Source organism: Anomaloglossus baeobatrachus, chromosome 11, assembly GCF_048569485.1.
Source record: "Anomaloglossus baeobatrachus isolate aAnoBae1 chromosome 11, aAnoBae1.hap1, whole genome shotgun sequence".
In the NCBI taxonomy this organism is placed as follows: Eukaryota; Metazoa; Chordata; class Amphibia; order Anura; family Aromobatidae; genus Anomaloglossus; species Anomaloglossus baeobatrachus.
The window spans coordinates 158238981-158259935 of NC_134363.1; the positions used below are offsets into that span (position 1 = coordinate 158238981).

At 45.6% G+C, this 20955-nt stretch overlaps 1 protein-coding gene across 4 annotated transcripts in view; it reads left to right on the forward strand.

Annotated features, from left to right (window-relative positions):
- The window catches only part of RERE (arginine-glutamic acid dipeptide repeats), a 432422-nt gene that overhangs the window by 117236 nt on the left and 294231 nt on the right, over positions 1–20955 (forward strand). Inside the window, exon 1 of one of the 4 annotated variants that reach the window (XM_075328176.1) lies at positions 14087–14387. The exons of 2 other annotated variants lie outside the window; for them this stretch is intronic. The gene's annotated coding sequence lies outside the window, so the exon portion shown is untranslated. Of the gene's footprint in view, positions 1–14086; positions 14388–20955 lie in introns of those variants that run through there. One more of the 4 variants, XM_075328172.1, reaches the window with a different exon arrangement.

A 20955-nucleotide genomic window follows, 5' to 3' on the forward strand; every position in this document is an offset into this window, starting at 1 on the left:
TATGAAATATAACAATATATAATATAATATGAAATATAACAATATATAATATAACACTAATATAATATGAAATATAACAATATATTATACATACTGTATACATTTTATATATATATATATATATATATAAAATGTATAATATATTATATTTTATATTATATAGTGTTATATCTTATATTATATTATATATTGTTGTTTTTTATAGTATATATTAATATAAAATGTATTATATTATATAATTTTTTTTTATATATTTTTTTTAATCAAAGGACCTGTCAATCACACACAGGAGAAGCCAATAGGGCGTGGTGCTAGACTGGTCTGGTCTTTTTTAAATATTTTTTTTCCTTTTATACCATATTGGAGAACTACATACCGCACCTGGCTGCAATTGTGCAGGCTCTGATCTACGTTGCCCGTAGTTTGAGCAGCATGTATCGCCTAGCTAGCTGATGGCGTACCAAGTAACCTGTAAAAGAGCATGGTTATGCTGGTTCCATCCCATACCACAAGCTAAAACTGCTTTTGGAGCACATACCAGTCTAATTTGTCCAGGATTTGTATCAATCCTCATGTTCTATGACTTGCAATCCACTTATGAGCATTTTGCCAGCACTATAGGTGCTAGAACTAAGACACTGCATCTGTTGTCCTTGTATTTGATAAACAATGGAAAATTGTGCAGGCTCTGATCTGTGTTGCCTGTGGTTTGGGCAGTATGTATCGGGTGAGAGGTTCCCTTACTAACTGAAAGCATACCAAAAAATCTGTAGAAGGGCATGGTCATGCTGCCATCATCCCTTACCACAAGCTAAAACTGCTGTTGGAGCACATATGAGTCTAATTTGTCCAGGAAATGTATCAATTCTCATGTTCTATGACTTGCAATGCACTTATGAGCATTTTGCCAGCACTATAGGTGCTAGAACTAATACATCGCATGTGTTGTCTTTGTGTTTGACAAACAAAAGACCTGCCTCTACTTCTCGTTATCCATGTCGGCATCTCTGTCAACAGGTCCGATAGAAAGCAGACCCCTAATGAACTGCACTTTGAAGTGATTTGATAACGCTGTGTGAGTATCCCATAATACTCTGGAAAATGTCTGTATGCCTTCTTAGTTTACGGTGATAAGAGGTCCGATTTTCTTTATTAAGACTTTCCTAAAAATCCATATATAGCACCTTCACTCTGTACCAGCCCATCTGCTGAAATCAGGGGCGCTGTTTGGCTTACTGGGTATTGTTACAGTACTGAATACCCTGGGTTCTCACATTTTGCCCCTATGAGCCCTCCAGTATCAAGCAGAAAACATATGGGCCCCGACTCATCAGTGTTTGACAAAATTCTGGCATAAAAATGTGGAAAAAAAAGTGGATGCAGAGTTATCAAGAAGGGGTGTAGATGGCAAATTCATCCTAATTTGGGCCACAAAGGGGATGTACTCCATTCTCTGACATTTCTTGCAGTGGTATTTTGCGCCAAATTCATTAAGAGATGTAGGACTGTTACTCCGGAGCCCCCGCTGTGCAGAACGCCGGTCTTGATGTATTCGGGGCCATAATTGGAGATTTGGATGTTTAAATAGTAACTAAACTTTAGAGAGAATTTTGTCATATTTTAAGCCCTTTAAATCTGAGTAGATCAGTGGGGGTCCGGGTCATGAGACCACTGATCACGTTGAAAGACCTTTTAGAAGTAGCTCAAGATGCAGTAGAAAATCTTAGGCTTTCTGTGCAATCCTATGCAAGACCCGGACCCCTACTCATCTGCTCAAAATTAAAGGGCTATAAAACATTAAGAAATCTCCCTGATGTTCAGTTAATCTTTAATCTCAGTGGTTAAATTGGTGAGATTTCTATCCAGTCTGACAACTGAGAGAATACGATTTATCCTTCTTGATTTTTGCGGTCTCCTGCTGGTCCACCGTGTAATATGGCGAGCTGTTGTGAAAGGGTCCCATTATGTGCCAATGTGGAGCAATCGCCTCCCGATACGGGGAGCGGAGCCTGGCTGCCCCCTTTTTAAAGGCCGGAGCGGAGCCTGACTGCCCCCTTTTTTTAAAGGCTGGAGCGGAGCCTGACTGCCCCCTTTTTTTAAAGGCTGGAGCGGAGCCTGACTGTCCCCTTTTTTTAAAGGCTGCAGCGGAGCCTGACTGCCCCCTTTGTTTTAAAGGCCGGAGCGGAGCCTGACTGCCCCCTTTGTTTTAAAGGCCGGAGCGGAGCCTGACTGCCCCCTTTTTTTAAAGGCTGGAGCGGAGCCTGACTGTCCCCTTTTTTTAAAGGCTGCAGCGGAGCCTGACTGCCTCCATTTTTTTAAAGGCCGGAGCGGAGCCTGACTGCCCCCTTTTTTTTTTTTTTAAAGGCTGGAGCGGAGCCTGACTGCCCCCTTTTTTTTTTTTAAAGGCCGGAGCGGAGCCTGACTGCCCCCTTTGTTTTAAAGGCCGGAGCGGAGCCTGACTGCCCCCTTTTTTTAAAGGCTGGAGCGGAGCCTGACTGTCCCCTTTTTTTAAAGGCTGCAGCGGAGCCTGACTGCCTCCATTTTTTTAAAGGCCGGAGCGGAGCCTGACTGCCCCCTTTTTTTTTTTAAAGGCTGGAGCGGAGCCTGACTGCCCCCTTTTTTTTTTAAAGGCCGGAGCGGAGCCTGACTGCCCCCTTTTTTTAAAGGCCGGAGCGGAGCCTGACTGCCCCCTTTTTTTAAAGGCCGGAGCGGAGCCTGACTGCCCCCTTTTTTTAAAGGCCGGAGCGGAGCCTGACTGCCCCCTTTTTTTAAAGGCCGGAGCGGAGCCTGACTGCCCCCTTTTTTTAAAGGCCGGAGCGGAGCCTGACTGCCCCCTTTTTTTTAAAGGCCGGAGCCTAGCCTGACTGCCCCCTTTTTTTAAAGGCCGGAGCAGAGCCCGACTTGCCCCCTTTTTAAAGGCCGGAGCAGAGTCCGACTTGCCCATGACTTTCGCATGACTGGCCTTTTATCATGTGTACGGAGACCTATGGACTTTACAAAAACATGTCCAATTGTTCTTTTCCCCCCATCAACATGTAACACTTGATGCTGTAGTTATTGGGGGAGATAAGCCACTGACACAGGGGTCGCTGGTAGCAATTTACAGATCTTTTCGCCAAACCCATCGTATGTGATCGCCAGATCTGGAGCGGCTTGTTATACATAGACTAGATCAAATGGTTAGTAGCCGCGTACATGGAAGCATAGTAAGGGCTCAGATCTATGAATGCCATATTATATTTATAGATCTGTAGCATGCATGAGACCTAATTTTATATTTAGCGGAAATCCTCAGATGCACCACTGTTTACCTAGATGAGAAGCCGCCTTTGCCGAAAGAGGGACGTCAAACAACCAACATAAAAGCTGCAAAGAGGTGATGAAAACGTAGCCTGGTAAACACAGCTGACTAAATCTGAGGGATGCCGGGGACGCCGACCTCTACAATACACGACCGCCGGAAGACAACATCATACGATGCCCATTACACACCCGAAATAAAAGCATCCATTTCTTCCTATTGGGATGGTACCTGTGCTCCGCACGGCATCATCCATGTGAGTCATTATTGTAGAAGTGACTGCAGCCGGAGACATATTGCAGTAATTATATCGCTTGGGTAATCTGGAGTTTGTATGAAACCATATTAACAGTGTGTAATAAAGTCTGAAAAAAAAGGCAGCTGTAATGGAAGCGGCATTATTATTAGCGGAGCGTAATGTGAGCGCGATATAGTGCAGAGATCAGTCTTTTTATAATAGGAGGAGATCCGTTTAGGGCATTCGTCACCTCCAGGAAAGAAAAGCCTACGTTTATGTGTCATGATAAACTCCCTGATCTCACATTTTCTTTTCTTGGATGCAGTCTACAATGCGAATATGTAACCTTTTTATTGTGTTACAGTGAAGGCTGAGGGCACAAAAAGACACTATGGTTTCCAAAACCGTTTAGCATCTATGGTTTTTCCACACTGTATAAGCTAAATGTAAATAAAATGTGTTATGTCAAAATGCAAAGGATTAAGAAATGAAGGTAGAAGAGTTTCTATAAGGGTAGGGCCCACGATCCGGCTTCCTGGCGTTCTGGGCGCAGTGTATTTTCTCAGGCGGTGAGAATAGTGCCCTATGTGGGAGAACACTATGTACGCACCCACAATGAGGGTCAATGACCGTGTATTTTCGCTGTGTTTTTCCACTCAGAGCACTAGAATTTCCACAAGAATAAATTGATTTACCGTGGCTCAAAGTAACCTGCGGTGCGGTTTTCTAAGGAGTGTTAAAAAGAAGCCCAGTGGGCCAGAGATTTCTATAAATCACATTCACTATGCTTGTGCTGTACAACGCAACGTTTTGGAAGCAGCAAAAATACACTCTTCATCCAAAACACTGCTAATACTGATAGTGGGTATGCACCCTTAGGAGTGAAGGGGCAAGCATACAAGGGATTCAGTATAAAGTCAGGGTGCAAGCAATTAAATTAGAATTCAAGGTGCAAGAATGCAAGGGATTAAATAAATCAAGGTGCAAGGGATTAAATCAAGGTTCAATGGATTAAATAAATCAAGGTGTAAGTGTGCAAGGGAGTAAATAAATCAAGATGCAAATGATTAAATAAATCAAGGTGCAAGAAATTAAATTAGAAGTAAGGCTATGTGCACATAGTGCGTTTTTCTCGGCGTTTTTGCGCGTTTTTCGGGTGCGTTTTTGGCCTCAAAACTGCATGACTTTGCTTCCCCAGCAAAGTCTATGAGTTTTCATTTTTGCTGTCCCCACACAGCGTTTTTTTCAGCTGCGTTTTTGTGGTGACCACAAAAGCGCAGCATGTCAATTATTCCCGCGTTTTTCACTGCGCTTTTCATCCATTGAGTTCAATGGGATGTTGAAAGACGCAATGAGAAACGCAAATAGCTGCGTTTTGGTGCGTTTTGGTGCGTTTCTAAGACCAAAAACGCAGCTATAAACGCAGGAGGTGGGCAGTAAAGTGACGTGTACAGGAAGAGGATTCCTTCTGTCAGTATATACAGAAGCGTGAATCCTCCCGGTACCGTCACCGCCGCTTCCATCTCCCGTCCTGTGCATGTATGCTGCCGTGCGGCGCCATGTACAGGCAGGAGGTGGAAGCGGCTGCGAAAACAAAAGTTAACAGTAGAAAAAAAAAAAAAGTTATACTCACCTGTCTGCAGCCTCCCGGTGCCATGCCCGCTCCCATCTCCTCCCGGTCCCGCCGCTCTGGCTGTGTGCGGTCTCCCCGGGTGCGTATGCCTGCAGGATGCAGGACCTGGCGATGGATCACCTGATGCAGTCACCTGACGCATCAGGTGATCGTAAGTATCGCGGTGATGCGGGCGCCCGGCCGGTATCAGCGGATGCGTCAGGAGACTTCATCCCTGATTACCGGCAGCTGCTGCAGCGATCGGACGGGATCAGACTCCTGCCCCATCGCTCCAGGAGCTGCCGGTAGTCAGCACATAAGTGAGTATTATTTTTTATTTTTTTTTGCACCAATGCATCAGCTGATTGTATAATCGGCTGATGTGTGATGGGATTCAGGCACTTGATCCTGACACATCATCTGATCGCTTTGCCTTCCAGCAAACCGATCAGATGATATTGGATCCGGATTGGACGGCGCGGGACCCTGACCCAGGATTACTGCGGAGGGGGGTTCTTTATTTCAATAAAGATGGAGTCACTAATTGTGTTGTGTTTTATTTCTAATAAAAATATTTTTCTGTGTGTTGTGTTTTTTTTTTTTTTTATCTTTACTAGAAATTCATGGTGGCCATGTCTAATATTGGCGTGACACCATGAATTTCGGGCTTAGGGCTAGCTGATAATATACAGCTAGCCCTAACTCCATTATTACCTAGCTAGCCACCCGGCTTCAGGGCAGCTGGAAGAGTTGGATACAGCGCCAGAAGATGGCGCTTCTATGAAAGCGCCATTTTCTGGGGTGGCTGCGGGACTGCAATTCACAGCGGGGGTGCCCAGAAAGCATGGGTATCCTGCACTGTGGATTCCAATCCCCAGCTGCCTAGTTGTACCCGGCTGGACTCAAAAATTGGGCGAAGCTCACGTCATTTTTTTTTTAAATTATTTCATGAAATTCATGAAATAATTTAAAAAAAAAAGGGCTTCCCTATATTTTTGGTTCCCAGCCGGGTACAAATAGGCAGCTGGGGGTTGGGGGCAGCCCGTACCTGCCTGCTGTACCCGGCTAGCATACAAAAATATGGCGAAGCCCACGTCATTTTTTTTGTTTGGGGGGGGGGGCAAAGAAATCCTGCATACAGTCCTGGAAGGAGGATGCTGAGCCTTGTAGTTCGACAGCTGCTGTCTGCTCTCCTGCATACACTATTGGATGGAGGATGCTGAGCCTTGTAGTTCTGCAGCTGTCTGCTCTTCTGCATACACTAGTGGAGAATGAAGAACACATTGAAGAAGGAAATGACATCAGACCTTTTTTTTTGTTCACTGATAAAAAAACGCATAAGGACGCAGTGAGCAAAAACGCAGCAAAACCCAGCAAAAAACGCACCAAATCGCGGCAAAACGCGTGCGTTTTTTGCCGCGTTTTTTCGACGCAGGTGCGTTTTTGTGCGTTTTTAGCGGCCAAAAACGCACAAAAACGCAGCGTCAAAAAAACGCAGTGTGTGCACGTACCCTTAAGGTGCAAGCATAAAAGGGATTAAATCAAGGTGCAAGTTTGCAAGGGATTAAATTAGAAGGCAAGGTGCAAGCATGCAAACAAATAAATCAAGGCGCAAGGAATGAAATTAGAAGTTAAGGTGCAAGCCATTAATCAAGGTGCTAGCAATTAACTAATCAAGGTGCAAGGGAGTAAATAAATCAAGATGCAGGGGATGAAATAAATCAATCTAGATGCAAACAAATCAAGGTGCAAAGGATTAAATAAATCAAGGTTCAATGGATTAAATCAAGGTGCATGCAAGGGATTAATTAAATCAAGGTGCAAGTGTGCAAGGCATTAAATAAATCAAGGTGCAAGGGATTAATTAAATCAAGGTGCAAGGGATTAAATAAATCAAGGTGCAAGTGTGCAAGGGATTAAATTAGAAGTTAAGGTTCAAGCAGGCAAGGGATTAAATAAGACATTAAGGTGCAAGCGTAAAAAGGATTAAATAAGAAGTCAAGGAGGTGCAAGGCATTAAATAAGAGGTTCTCGCTATGTAAAGGAAGATGAGCCCTTAACACTTTTTATCTGCACTACCTTAAAAATAACCCCCTGCTGCGGCTGCAGTGTGAATGACTTAATGTTGTCATGAAATCAGATGTTGTTTCACTTAGCAGCATGTAGAGTCCTGTACAGTGCGCCGGGCTCTGTGTGTAACCGCATCCCCTGTCTGCTTTCATTATCTCTTAACGGTGCTCAACCTGACACGGTTATTTGATAAATGGAGGTCGCTCTGGAGTCTTCTGTGCGGAATCCGGGAAGGACTGGAATTAATAGAGGAAACCAGGGGCGATCTGTGATACAGGGGCGGACATATCATTGGTGCGGGACAGGGGCGGACATATCATTGGTGCGGGACAGGGGCGGACATATCATTGGTGCGGGGCAGGGGCGGACATATCATTGGTGCGGGGCAGGGGCGGACATATCATTGGTGCGGGGCAGGGGCGGACATATCATTGGTGCGGGGCAGGGGCGGACATATCATTGGTGCGGGGCAGGGGCGGACATATCATTGGTGCTGGACAGGGGCGGACATATCATTGGTGCGGGACAGGGGCGGACATATCATTGGTGCGGGGCAGGGGCGGACATATCATTGGTGCGGGACAGGGGCGGACATATCATTGGTGCGGGACAGGGGCGGACATATCATTGGTGCGGGACAGGGGCGGACATATCATTGGTGCTGGACAGGGGCGGACATATCATTGGTGCTGGACAGGGGCGGACATATCATTGGTGCGGGGCAGGGGCGGACATATCATTGGTGCGGGGCAGGGGCGGACATATCATTGGTGCTGGACAGGGGCGGACATATCATTGGTGCTGGACAGGGGCGGACATATCATTGGTGCTGGACAGGGGCGGACATATCATTGGTGCGGGACAGGGGCGGACATATCATTGGTGCGGGACAGGGGCGGACATATCATTGGTGCGGGACAGGGGCGGACATATCATTGGTGCGGGGCACGGGCGGACATATCATTGGTGCGGGGCAGGGGCGGACATATCATTGGTGCGGGGCAGGGGCGGACATATCATTGGTGCGGGGCAGGGGCGGACATATCATTGGTGCGGGGCAGGGGCGGACATATCATTGGTGCTGGACAGGGGCGGACATATCATTGGTGCGGGGCAGGGGCGGACATATCATTGGTGCGGGGCAGGGGCGGACATATCATTGGTGCAACCTGTGCAGCCACAAAGGGGCCCCAAGAGATTAGGGGGCCCATTTCTACCTCCAAAGCAGGTGCAATTGTGCATTATGATGAGCTCTTGGGCTGCAAAGGACCCATACATTGTTCTTGCACAGGGACCCATACATTGTTCTTGCACAGGGACCCATATATTGTTCTTGCACAGGGACCCATATATTGTTCTTGCACAGGGACCCATATATTGTTCTTGCACAGGGACCCATATATTGTTCTTGCACAGGGACTTATATATTGTTCTTGCACAGGGACCCATATATTGTTCTTGCACAGGGACCTATATATTGTTCTTGCACAGGGACCCATATATTGTTCTTGCACAGGGGCCCTTTTCTGTCTGTGTCCGCCCGTGATCAGAACCATTATGATATGAATGTTACCGGGAGGCCGTGATGTCCCCGGCTTTGTTACCGTTGACATTGGGGATGTTGGCTTCCTGTATGCAGTGATAAGAACACTTAGCCTGTGGCTTTTTATGCTGTTCTGCTGTCACCTGGTGTGATCTGACGCTCTCTCTCGTGGTATTTTTCTTGAACAATACAAAGCTGCTGTTTATTAGATGCGGCGTCCAGAATAGTCAGGGTGGTAGTAATGCAGGCGGGCCAGTGCTGATCATTTATAGGGGCCTGTGGTGCTGGTTTTAGGGTTTGGGAGGAAGTAGCAATGTACTGCAACATTCTGGCCAGGAGCTGTTTTTGTTGGAGTTTTTTTTTTTATATATTTTTTTATGCATTTTACATTTTATGTCTATTATTTATTTGCATATTTTTGCAGTCCCCTTCTAGAATAAATTCTCCAAGCTTTCTGCAGGAAAGTGTATTAATCCGTGAAGGCAATTTTAACCCAGTAGAAGGTTCCTCTCCTCCTGACGGAGGCTCATGAAATGTTGTGGAAGTCATAAGCAGGCAGCTGGAGCATTTCTCTGTGGTTACACCTTGTCCGCATGGAGCAGTAAAAGATTTCCACTTGGCTGCATTTTCTATTGCCTTCTTGAGAGGGGAGGGGGGGGGAGAAGGAGGAAAGTTTCATTGAGCAGGATCATATTAAAAAGCTAATGCCATCCGCTTGCAAGCCTTGCACACATTGCAAGATGTTAGCATAGTATATGCAGGGCAAGGGATTACTGAAAGGCCTTTGTTTAATAAACGTTAAGAATAACATGTTTTTATGCAAAATATATGCAAAAAGAAGTATATATACGCAGTTTCAGAAATGCCATGAAAAAAAAATCGAATGGTCTTGTAACCCAATAGTTGCGATAACCCACTGTGTATCTTGTGCAGTTCCTAGGGGGCCGTAGCTTACAGGGTGAAGACAAGTATTGTTGGATTGTGCTTTGCAATTATTATTTTATCAATTCTTTTTTGTTTACAGCTTGTTACCTAGGAGACTGGCCACCACTGCTATCTAGCTTGTAAGCACTGCATTGAAGCTGGCTGGGGTTAGATCATGGTGCACTCCAGCGATCCCACACCGCTTCAAAACTCTATAGAATAGAGCTTGTAAATGGTAATGAGTGAGCACTAAGAAGCTCAAGTGCTCGGTATTCGAAACGAGCAGGTAGGATGTTTGGATAGGCTTGACTCTGGGACCAAGTATAATGGAAGTCAATGGGAAACGTGAGCATTTTTCCAGAAGATCTTCTGAAAAAATGCTTGAGAGTTTCCCGTAGACTTGCATTATACTCTGTACTAGAGTCAAGCCTGTCCGAGCATCTGACCTGCTCGTTTTGAGTACAGAGCACCCGATCATGGTAGTTCCCGCTTATCACTAGTTACAAGTACTGAGCACCCGAGCATGGTAGTGCCCGCTCATCACTAGTTACAAGTACTGAGCACCAGGGCTGTGGAGTCGGAGTCGGAGTCGTGGAGTCGGAGTCGGAGCTCATTTTGGTGGAGTCGGAGTCGGTATAAAATGCACCGACTCCGACTCCTAAAATATATAATAAATTGGGGACAGGAGTGCAATGCAGAATGTGCTGAATATTTTACTAAATAACAACATTTAGTATAATGCTTATATTTAAGTGAAAAATTTATTGTAGTACAATGTGAACATCAGACATTTAATTGTTTTTATGATACAATAATCAAGATATTTGGATAGAACATAAAATATTTATTGGAATACAACTTTAGAACACAAAAAAACTAATAAATTGTAAATATGTAATATATATATTATATATATATATACAGTGTATATACACACACACAAGATATATATGTAATCTACTGTATATTACATAGTGTATTACATATTTACAATTTATTACAGTTTTTTGTGTTCTAAAGTTGTATTCCAATAAATATATTTTATGTTCTATCCAAATATCTTGATTTTTGTATCATAAAAATTATTAAATGTCTGATGTTCACATACACATATTCATGTACTACAATAAATTTTTCACCTAACTATAAGCAATATATGTAGGAGTCGGAGTCGGAGCCGGAGTCTGAGTCTGAGCCGGAGTCGGAGTCGGTGCAAGAGAATTTGAGGAGTCGGAGTCGGAGTCGGAGTCGAAGGTTTGGCTTACCGACTCCACAGCCCTGCTGAGCACCCGAGCATGGTAGTGCCCGCTCATCACTAGTTACCAGTACCGAGTACCTGAGCATGGTAGTGCCCGCTCATCACTAGTTACCAGTACCGAGTACCTGAGCATGGTAGTGCCCACTCATCACTAGTTACGAGTACTGAGCACCCGAGCATGGTAGTGCCCGCTCATCACTAGTTACGAGTACTGAGCACCTGAGCATGGTAGTGCTCACTCATCACTAGTTATGAGTACAGAGCACCCGAGCATTGTAGTGCCCGCTCATCACTAGTTACGAGCACTGAGCACCCGAGCATGGTAGTGCCCGCTCATCACTAGTTACGAGCACTGAGCACCCGAGCATGGTAGTGCCCGCTCATCACTAGTTACGAGTACTGAGCACCCGAGCATGGTAGTGCCCGCTCATCACTAGTTACGAGCACTGAGCACCCGAGCATGGTAGTGCCCGCTCATCACTAGTTACCAGTACCGAGTACCTGAGCATGGTAGTGCCCACTCATCACTAGTTACAAGTACTGAGCACCTGAGCATGGTAGTGCCCGCTCATCACTAGTTACAAGTACTGAGCACCTGAGCATGGTAGTGCCCACTCATCACTAGTTACAAGTACTGAGCACCCGAGCATGGTAGTGCCCGCTCATCACTAGTTACCAGTACCGAGTACCAGAGCATGGTAGTGCTCACTCATCACTAGTTACAAGTACTGAGCACCCGAGCATGGTAGTGCCAGCTCATCACTAGTTACGAGTACGGAGCACCTGAGCATGGTAGTGCCCGCTCATCACTAGTTACGAGTACTGAGCACCCGAGCATGGTAGTGCCCGCTCATCACTAGTTACGAGTACGGAGCACAAATTTGGCACATTGAGACTATGTAGTAAATTTGACCCATTGTGTTTATAGCTTTGTATTTAAGAATGGAGATCCCAAATATCCAGTATGAACGAAACCTAAATAGAAAGATGGCATGTAAAGGAAAAGGAAATGTGCGTGACATCTGTTATCGGAGCAGATATTGTAGTCACCACTCCACATGCAGGATTGTTGGAGTTTGGAGACTTTTCTACTTTTAACTTTTGAGTCTGCTGATAGATTTTATGAGAGGCCGTTTGTGAAGCTTCGCTCATCTCTGGGCACCATGCTCTTTGGTCCTCTGTCTGCACTGCGGACAGTCAGTCTGACCTTGATAACCCAGAGAGCTGTGTGGAAATGAGATGTCACGTCCTGTGTGACCTGACGTTAGGAGGACATGCTGAACGTGTTCCCGGTACTCCAGGCACCCTGCTATTTTCATCATTTCAGTCTCCGTTTCTGAACATTTTCGCATTTTCCTAACATAAAATCCATAGCATTTTACAGTATCAGCAATTTGGTGAGTTTTAGCGTAAAGGGTGTGTGTGTGTGTGTGTGTGTGTGTGTGTGTGTGTGTGTGTATGTATGTGATATAGATATTTATATAGATATAGATATATATATAATATTTTTTTTTTTTTAACTTAAATGTGCCTAAGTACTAAAAGGCAGGAAGTTGCTACCTACTTGCCTGTTGTGCTGGGTGCCATCACCACTAGCACAGACCGCTCCTGCCGGTGATACAAATGCTTCGTCAATAGAGCGGCAGCTTCTTTTCCACTCTGCTCTGTAGATGGGACAGCCGAGGTTATGCTGACTAGCCGATGACTCTCCGCTACTTAACTGATGGAGTCGTTATCAATCAGCGTGACGTTGGCAGTGACGCCGGTCTACAGAACAGAGCGGATGGTAAGCTAGTGCTCTCTTGTCGTGATGTCAGCGGAAACTACAGGACCGGACTGTGACCGCGAAGAACCGCGCTGGGCATAAAAACCAGGTAGGTACCAACCACCTGCCTGGCCTGTTGATGCTTAGACACTTTTTTTTTTTTTTTGCAAGCTTCTGGATATTCCTTTTAAAATCATCCACTTGTTTCAATTTTTGGGCCATAATCTGTGAAATTGACCCTTTCTTGCGCTTTTTTTTTTTTATAAATCTGCCACTTGTCATTTTCCGTTGCAGAATCGCTCCTTTTTGGTGAGGATTTTTGCCGGTCTGGTACTGGCTCGTTGCGGTTTATTCGGTGCTGGTTTTTTTATGGAAAAAAGACAAAAAAAATGCATGAAAATGTGATTTTTGGATGCAGAAATGCTCCGGATTTTAGTTTTTAGAAAGCCACGTCAAATCCATCATCAAGGCCACATTAAAAAAAAATCCGAGTACCCAGTCCGAGTACACACCATGACAAACGGGTCTCCAGACTATAGGCATATATGACCCTTCTGGACTTCCGGTCCGTAGACTCGCAGTCCATATACCAACTGTGATACACTGACTCGTAAATTCGGCTTAAAGACTTTAGCCAACTTCTGGGCCTGGATGTTGCTTCTTTTTCGGTTTGAGGTAATGATGGGGGGGGGGGGGCACACTGTTACAGGCCCTTGTGGTGAAAAACAAAAACAATTTAACACCTTGTTTGACCCTTTTTGCGGAAACACTCGACTGGAGGACTTAATTTCCCGAAATTTTGAAGCAATTTTTGTTTTTAATGTTTGATATCTTCCCACATCGTGTTTTATCACAAATAACTTGTCTAAAACCTGTCGGGGTGACCTCTAATACAGGGAGATTTTAAAAAAAGCTGTCTAAAATTAAACTATCTGTTGCCCATAGCAACCAATCAGAGCCCAGCTGCCATTTTTAAACAAGCTGTGGTAAAATGAAAGCTGCACTGTGATTGGTTGCTACGATCAATGCTGAAAATTTGATGTTTTAACTATTTTTTAATAAATTCACACTTAAAAGTTAATTTTTTAGTGTTTTTTTATTATTATTATTCATGTGCTTCTTTGTAGGACTAGAAAAGGCAAAATAAATCCCAACTATGCCCATAGTGATGTGTGTAGGGTTGCTAAGTGAATATGCCGGGGCATGGCAACCAATCAGATTCGCTCTTTTATTTTTCCAAAGACAGTTGAAAATTGACAGCCGCGTCGTGATTGGCTGCAGTGGCGCCTCCTGCGGGTGAGCTGACGTCTTTGTGTCAGCAGGAGGCGGCAGCCGGCGGGATCCAGTCCGGGTCTTGCTTGTGGATGGGAGCGGAGCAGGAGGCTGGAAGGGGCCGATCTCCGTCCTCTCCCCCCTCCCCCGGCTGCTGATGTCTGCTGTACGGAGTCTGCTGGATCAGGCATGTGTCTGCTGAACAGCTGAGGAGGACGGCAGCAGCGCCGTGCATGTGGGGACAGGAGGCGGAAGGGCAGCCGCAGGAGCCCCGGATCCCCGCCTGCTCCGCTCCGGGATCTATCCGCCTCGTTGTAGAGCTCATCCATGGGGAACAGCCAGGCCGTGACCGCAGCTCCGGGACTCCGTGGGATTTCGCAAGCTGGCCGCGGCTCGGATCACAGGCAAGTGGTGGCCCCCTCCTCCAGAGGACCCTGGAGGGGAGGCGGCGATGGTGGCTGCAGCCAGGGCACAGAGCCCCCCACACTGTGATGGGCACTCTATTGTGTGGGCATGGAGGGGCACATGTGGGTTATAGGGTTTTTTTTGTCTGATTTGGGCTTTTAAGGTGCAGATTCGGATGAGTTCTCCAGTTTGTGGCTACCATGGTCTGTGCCAACAAGTCACTTTTCCTCGGCCAGAATATTTTCTAGGTCTATCTGCAGAAAACAAAACCTTTGCCCCAATTGAAGCCTCCTTGTTATGACTTTGGGTTAGGAGGAGGGGCTATAGACCCCTAGCAGCACCCTATAATCCCTGCTATCCTGTAAGGCATCTCAGGAAATATAGTGGCGCCCCATCTTGGGTAGAAGTGGTGGTCTTGGGTCTAGTTGATACTACCCGCTCCGGCCTCATTGAGTGGTGGTTTTGGGTCTAGTTAATTGGACCCGCTCCGGCCTCATTGAGTGGTGGTCTTGGGTCTCGTTAATAGGACCTGCTCCAACTTCATTGAGTGGTAGGCTTGGGTCTCGTTAATAGGACCCGCTCCGACTTCCTTGACCGACTTCATTGAGTGGTGGTCTTAGGTCTTGTTAATAGGACCCGCTCCGGCTTCATTGAGTGGTGGTCTTGGGTCTAGTTGATACTACCAGCTCCGGCCTCATTGAGTGGTGGTCTTGGGTCTCGTTAATAGGACCCGCTCCGACTTCATTGAGTGGTGGTCTTAGGTCTCGTTAATAGGACCCGCTCCGGCTTCATTGAGTGGTGGTCTTGGGTCTAGTTGATGGGACCTGCTCCGACCTCATTGAGTGGTGGTCTTTGGTCCAGTTGATAGGACACGCTCCGGGTTCGTTGAGTGGTGGTCTTGGGTCTGGTTAATAGAACCCACTCTGGCCTCATTGAGTGGTGGTCTGGAGTCTAGTTGATAGGACCTGCTCTTGGCTCTGGTTGATGAGACCTGCTCGGGCCTCATTTGAGTGGTAGTCTCGAATCTACTTGATGGGACCTGTTGCAGCCTCATTGAGTGGTGATCTTGGGCCCAGTTGATGGGACATGCTCCGCCCTCATTAAGTGGGGTGGTCTCGGATTGTGTTGATAGGACTTTTTCCGGCCTGCCCCTGCTTCATTAAGTGGTGGTCTCAAATCTACTTGATAGGACTTGCCTAATTGAGTGGTGGGTCTTGGATCTAGTTGCTATGACTCGCCAAATTGAGTGGTGGTCTCGAAACTAGTTCATTGAGTGTTGGATCTAGTTAATGGGTTTCTATCCTACCTTATTAAGTGGTGGTCTCCTCTCTGCTATGGTCTGCTTTTGGACTTGTGATCACTGCTGTATCTCGAAGGTCTCCACCTCCAGGGACATTTTTCATGTACGTGGTGGAGCCGTATTTTGCTTTGTCCTCAGTGGCTGCAGTTTCTTATCTGAATCTCGCATTATGGGGGCTCCAGGCTTGGATTCTGTAATCCTTGTTTCCTACCTACTGTAAACAGGCACATAGGTCAGTTAGTCACAATGGTCAGCAGCCAGGAATGGTGTTTGGAAGGTGTCTGCCAGGCCTCGTGTGAGTGCAGAGCTTTGGACTTGGCTCTGGGAGTGCTGTCCTCTCTTACCCTCTGGTAAGGGGCAGGAGTGGATCCTGGAATGCCTTTCATGTATAATTGGAGCAGTGCTGGTGTAATGTTTACTCCAGCCATGTTCTCGGCTGCAGCGACAGACTGGCCTGACCACTTTCTATTTGCTGAGAAATCAGCTCCACGTCCCCCTCCCTCCTCGCCCTGTGGAGCACATGTGGCTTCACTCATTCACAGCACAGTGTAATGTCTGCCTGGTGTTTCACCCACCCGCATGTGTTTCTGGAGATTTAGAGGGGGGGTGTATTAGAAATCCAGCCTGTCCATATTTATCACATCCTTCCTAACTGGAAAGAAAGAAGCGGGTCCAGGGCTGATGGCGGGTGACAGTCATAAATTGTTTAAGCCTCTCTGGATAGTCTCGTAAATCACCACTGTGTACATGAGATTTTTTTTATTTTTTTTCCCCCCTTTGGTAACTTAACCGTTAACAGGAATTAAGGCCATAAAAGCTGCAACATTATCCTTGCTCTCACGTATGCAGAGCGTTTCCAGATCTCGCACACTCGCTGCGTTAGCCTATTATTTTTTTTTTGTTCTTTTTTAATAATATTTACACTAACCCTATAAAAAAAGTCTCTGCGCCCAAATTCCTGAGTATTCTGTTCCCCATGATCAGGCCGGGGTAGTACAGTGTGTTTTCTGCTCTGGCTATATATTTGGTGGCATGGCCAGTAAAAACACATGGCGTGCCAACCCGTGTAAGATAGCGAGCTGTGCTTGGATCAGTGGTTAAGTGCATAATGTCAGAGTTTACCGTTACATTTGGTGCGGCCTTGTGACTGGAGCTGGTTTAATATTTGACAAAGCTTCATGTAAACGTGAATTAGCTGGCCATGTCATTGCTATTCTCCTGGGTGACCTCTATAGAATGGAGTGTCCTAGAGGACAGTTGTCAATAAAGGACTGAAAGTCTTGGATTATGGCGGAGGATTTTATTTTTTTTTGTCCATATGCAGATTTGGAAAAGATTTGTATAAGTGACGTCACTTTTCAATTTCTCAGCCGATTTCTCACTGAGGACATTTGGAGGTGTGAGATCCACAGCAAAACAAAGTGTGAACATATCCTTAAAGCCGGGCTACCTGGTGACGTTGTTGTTGTTGTTGTTGTTGTTGTTGTATTTGCGACCTACCGGCGACTAAGACACTTGTAAACATTTCCATATATGTTTGTTTTGTTTCTCTTCTCATAGACTTCAATGTATGGCTGCTTTCACACTTGTGTTTTTTTTGCATCCGTCACAATCCGTTGGGTGGCTGGTGCAACGGATGCGTTACAGATAGTGGCACAACTGATGTGACTCATGCTGCAAAAAACAATTCTTTGTTGTTTTTTTTTTTTTTTTTCTGTTTTATCGGCGGGCGGCTATTGTGACGATCAGCTGGTCACCCGGCGGCTGGCTGCCGGGCGATCAGCTGATCGTTCACAATAGCCGGCCGTGGGGCGATCAGCTGATCGTTCACAATAGCCGGCCGTGGGGCGATCAGCTGATCGTTCACAATAGCCGGCCGCGGGGCGATTAGCTCACCGTTCACAGTAGCCGGGCAATTAGCTCATCGTTCACAGTAGCCGGGCGATTAGCTCATCGTTCACAATAGCCGGCCACGGGGCAATCAGCTGATCGTTCACAGTAGCCGGGCGATTAGCTCATCGTTCACAATAGCCGGCCGCAGGACTATCAGCTGATCGTTCACAAAAGCCGCCGCCGGCCAATCAGCTGATTGTTCGGCCGCCGAGGGAGAGACATTGATTTCAATGGTTAAACACAAGAGCTGAGCATGCGCAGTGAAAAAAAAAAAGATTCCGCCGCTCAAACGCTACATGCTGCGTTCCTGCGCCCGACGGTCAGTCGTTCCACGACTGATCCGTCACATGGCAGATGCAACGCAAGGGCATCAGTCGCAATCCATGGTCCATACAAGTCTATGGGGAAAAAAACGGAATCCTGCAAAATAACGGAAGTCTGAAAGCAGCCTAAATCTCATGTGATTGCGACTTCCATGCAATTTGTTTTTGTTTTTACAGCAAAATCGCAGCTCTAAACCGGATCCTCCGCATTCGTCCTCTCCACCTGATCACATGCAGGTCTACTCCTTTGTGACTGTAATCGTTTTATTTTGTACACAGCCCTGTGCTAGTCTAGGGCACTTTTCTGCACAGGATTACCCATACATTACAGAGATTCATGGAAGGAAACTTTTTATTAGATTACCTTGGCCTACCTTTCCGGTTACACAAGCAGATTTGTTTTATGACCTGTGACCTTTATTACCGGCATGTATTTTACGAGTAAACTGAAGGCTTTCCCTTTTGGAAACCATTAACAGCGCAAAGTGCTGCTGTCTGTGCATATAGTAGGGGGCATGTAACCCACTGATCCTATTGAAAATGGGGGCACTGAATCTCCAGCTTTATTTCTTGATCACTGGTGCTAATCCTTGCACGTAGGGGTCCTTGCATTGTATACAGTGCCAACCCTTCTGGTTCTGATCTAAATGCAGGAAGGGAATAAAAGAGCATATCTTCTTCCAGTTTTCTTTGCATCCAATATTAGGATTTTATTTTTAAATTGCATTATTAATAGAAGTTTCTCTGGAGCTCAGGGCACACGAGCGCTCATTGTATTGTGGCCAACTAGGTGCTTGGCAGGGAGTGCATGGAGCGTTACTTGATCTGGCTGTACGATTATTCGGACTAGTATTACACTGTTTTTTTTGCCTTGTGGCTGCTGGAAACGATGCATCAGCTCTTGCTGCTAATAACACGTTTTACTGAAGCTGAAGGCAAACTCAGATTAGTGTTCTTCCGATGTGAATAGAACGTGTCTGGTGGTAAAAATGGAGGTAAAGCTGTGGCGTAAAATTACAGCTCCCAACATGTCATGGGGATTTACAATAGCTGGGGGGGGGGGGGTCACCTGCTATAGACAACTGCTATGGATATTAGTAGTCATTATCATATTTCCCCCTTTGTTTGGGTTGTGACTATTTCCTTCCAGGTGGTTGACTCATTTGGATTGATTAGTGTTCCTTTCTTTCTACTGCTTGAGGAGACTGAATTGGATTCCAAATGCAGGACCTTCATCTGAGTTAAAGAGGTTGCCTCGAGACAGACATGGTAGTGTGACTGGTGAGATTACGGCCTCTGGCATGGCAGACTATTAAGAGATTACACTGGAACCGGTTCCAAACAACAAAGGTGCCACATGCACTCCAACAGGGTCATAATATTGGCATCTGCATCATGGCGCAGGACCCGCACCATTTCAGCGGCAGACAGTAGTGCAGCATCTGCACTTTGCACCTACTATTCTGGGTTTCATTGCTTGCACGCGTCACATGTTCCATAGGCTTTTTACAGCATGTAATAGTGTATAAATCAATACGTTCTCAACCAGTATACAGCTCTTCCCAAGCTGAGTGGTCAATATCATTACATGAATTATGACACAAAACACGGGAGGGGGGTTGAGGTGGAAAAGGATTGCACTGAGTAATCCCAATTGTGTAGATGAAAGTAGACGGCAAATCAGTAGGGCCGGGGTATGAGTTGGCTCCACAGCCTGAATATCAGAGGCCCTAATCCACCAGCATGAGAATGGATCCATGTCTTGCTCATTAGTAATCTCCGTGGGTTTCACCATCATTCAGTGTATGTGGCAAGAAATCTGTTCTAAAAACCTTAAAGTAGTTGTTTTAAATGGTGTGTGTGTGTATACGTGTATATATACTGTGTGTGTGTGTGTGTATATATACGTGTATATATATATATATTGTGTGTGTGTGTATGTATGTGTATGTATATATAAAAGCGGTGGGGAGGGTGAGACAAGCCATACTGGACCCGTGGAAGCTAAGTTCTAGCGAAACGGCACACCGTCGTCCGTCGTTGTATGGCTTGTCTCACCCTCCCCACCGCTTGCACCTTCATGTTTCCCCTGCAATAAAGACGGAGTGATATGCTGATCTGGAGTGAGACTTTCTTTCTCCTTTGGATATATATATATATATATATATATATATATATATATATATATATATATATATATATGTGTGTATATGTGTATATATATATATATATATATGTATATATAAATATATATGTATGTATGTATGTGTGTGTATTTTACTTACAAAGGGAGGGATATTTGTCTTTTGGTTGGTATTCCAGGGTGACCCTACAATGCCCTTTAACATTTTCAGGTGAACTTTGTGACCTTCTCTAAACTTTTGGATGCACATGTCCAACTGTTCAACGTTTCTCCACTTTTTGCACAATTTGCTGTAGAAGCTTAATGGAAAAATTCACAACAGGTATTTGAACCATGAATCGCCCAGTAAATTTCGGTGTTCAATTAAAATTGGTATTAAACAGTTGTCCTCCTCACGCTGTTCACAATTTGACATCATGAGACCAAGATGAGACCCAACAATTGATCAGCAGTACCACTTCATTGCGAGGCTCAAAGCAGGATGTTCTAAGAAAGAAGTAGACACTTAGCTCAGAGTGTCATCAGCAGGTTGTACAGAGATGCAGAGAGACTGGAAGAGTCACAGAAAGGCCGGTGTCACACTTGCGAGTGCCTCGTGTTGCATCACCCGGCACAGACTCAATCTCCTCACAGGAGCTGGTCGGTTGCATACATCTCTATGCAATCGACTCGCTCCTGTGAGGAGAGTGTGAGTCTGTGCCGGATGATGCAACACGAGGCACTCGCAAGTGTGACACCGGCCAAAGGCAGAGAAATAGACGTCCTTCTGTCACATCCAACACTGATGACTGCTTCATTTTGAACAGTGTCCTTCAGATTCTGATGATGAATGTCACACAATTCCAGGCACCTTTTAAGGGAGGTGAGAGGCAGCTAAGTGTCATGTCCTTCCTTTCTAAACCATTTAC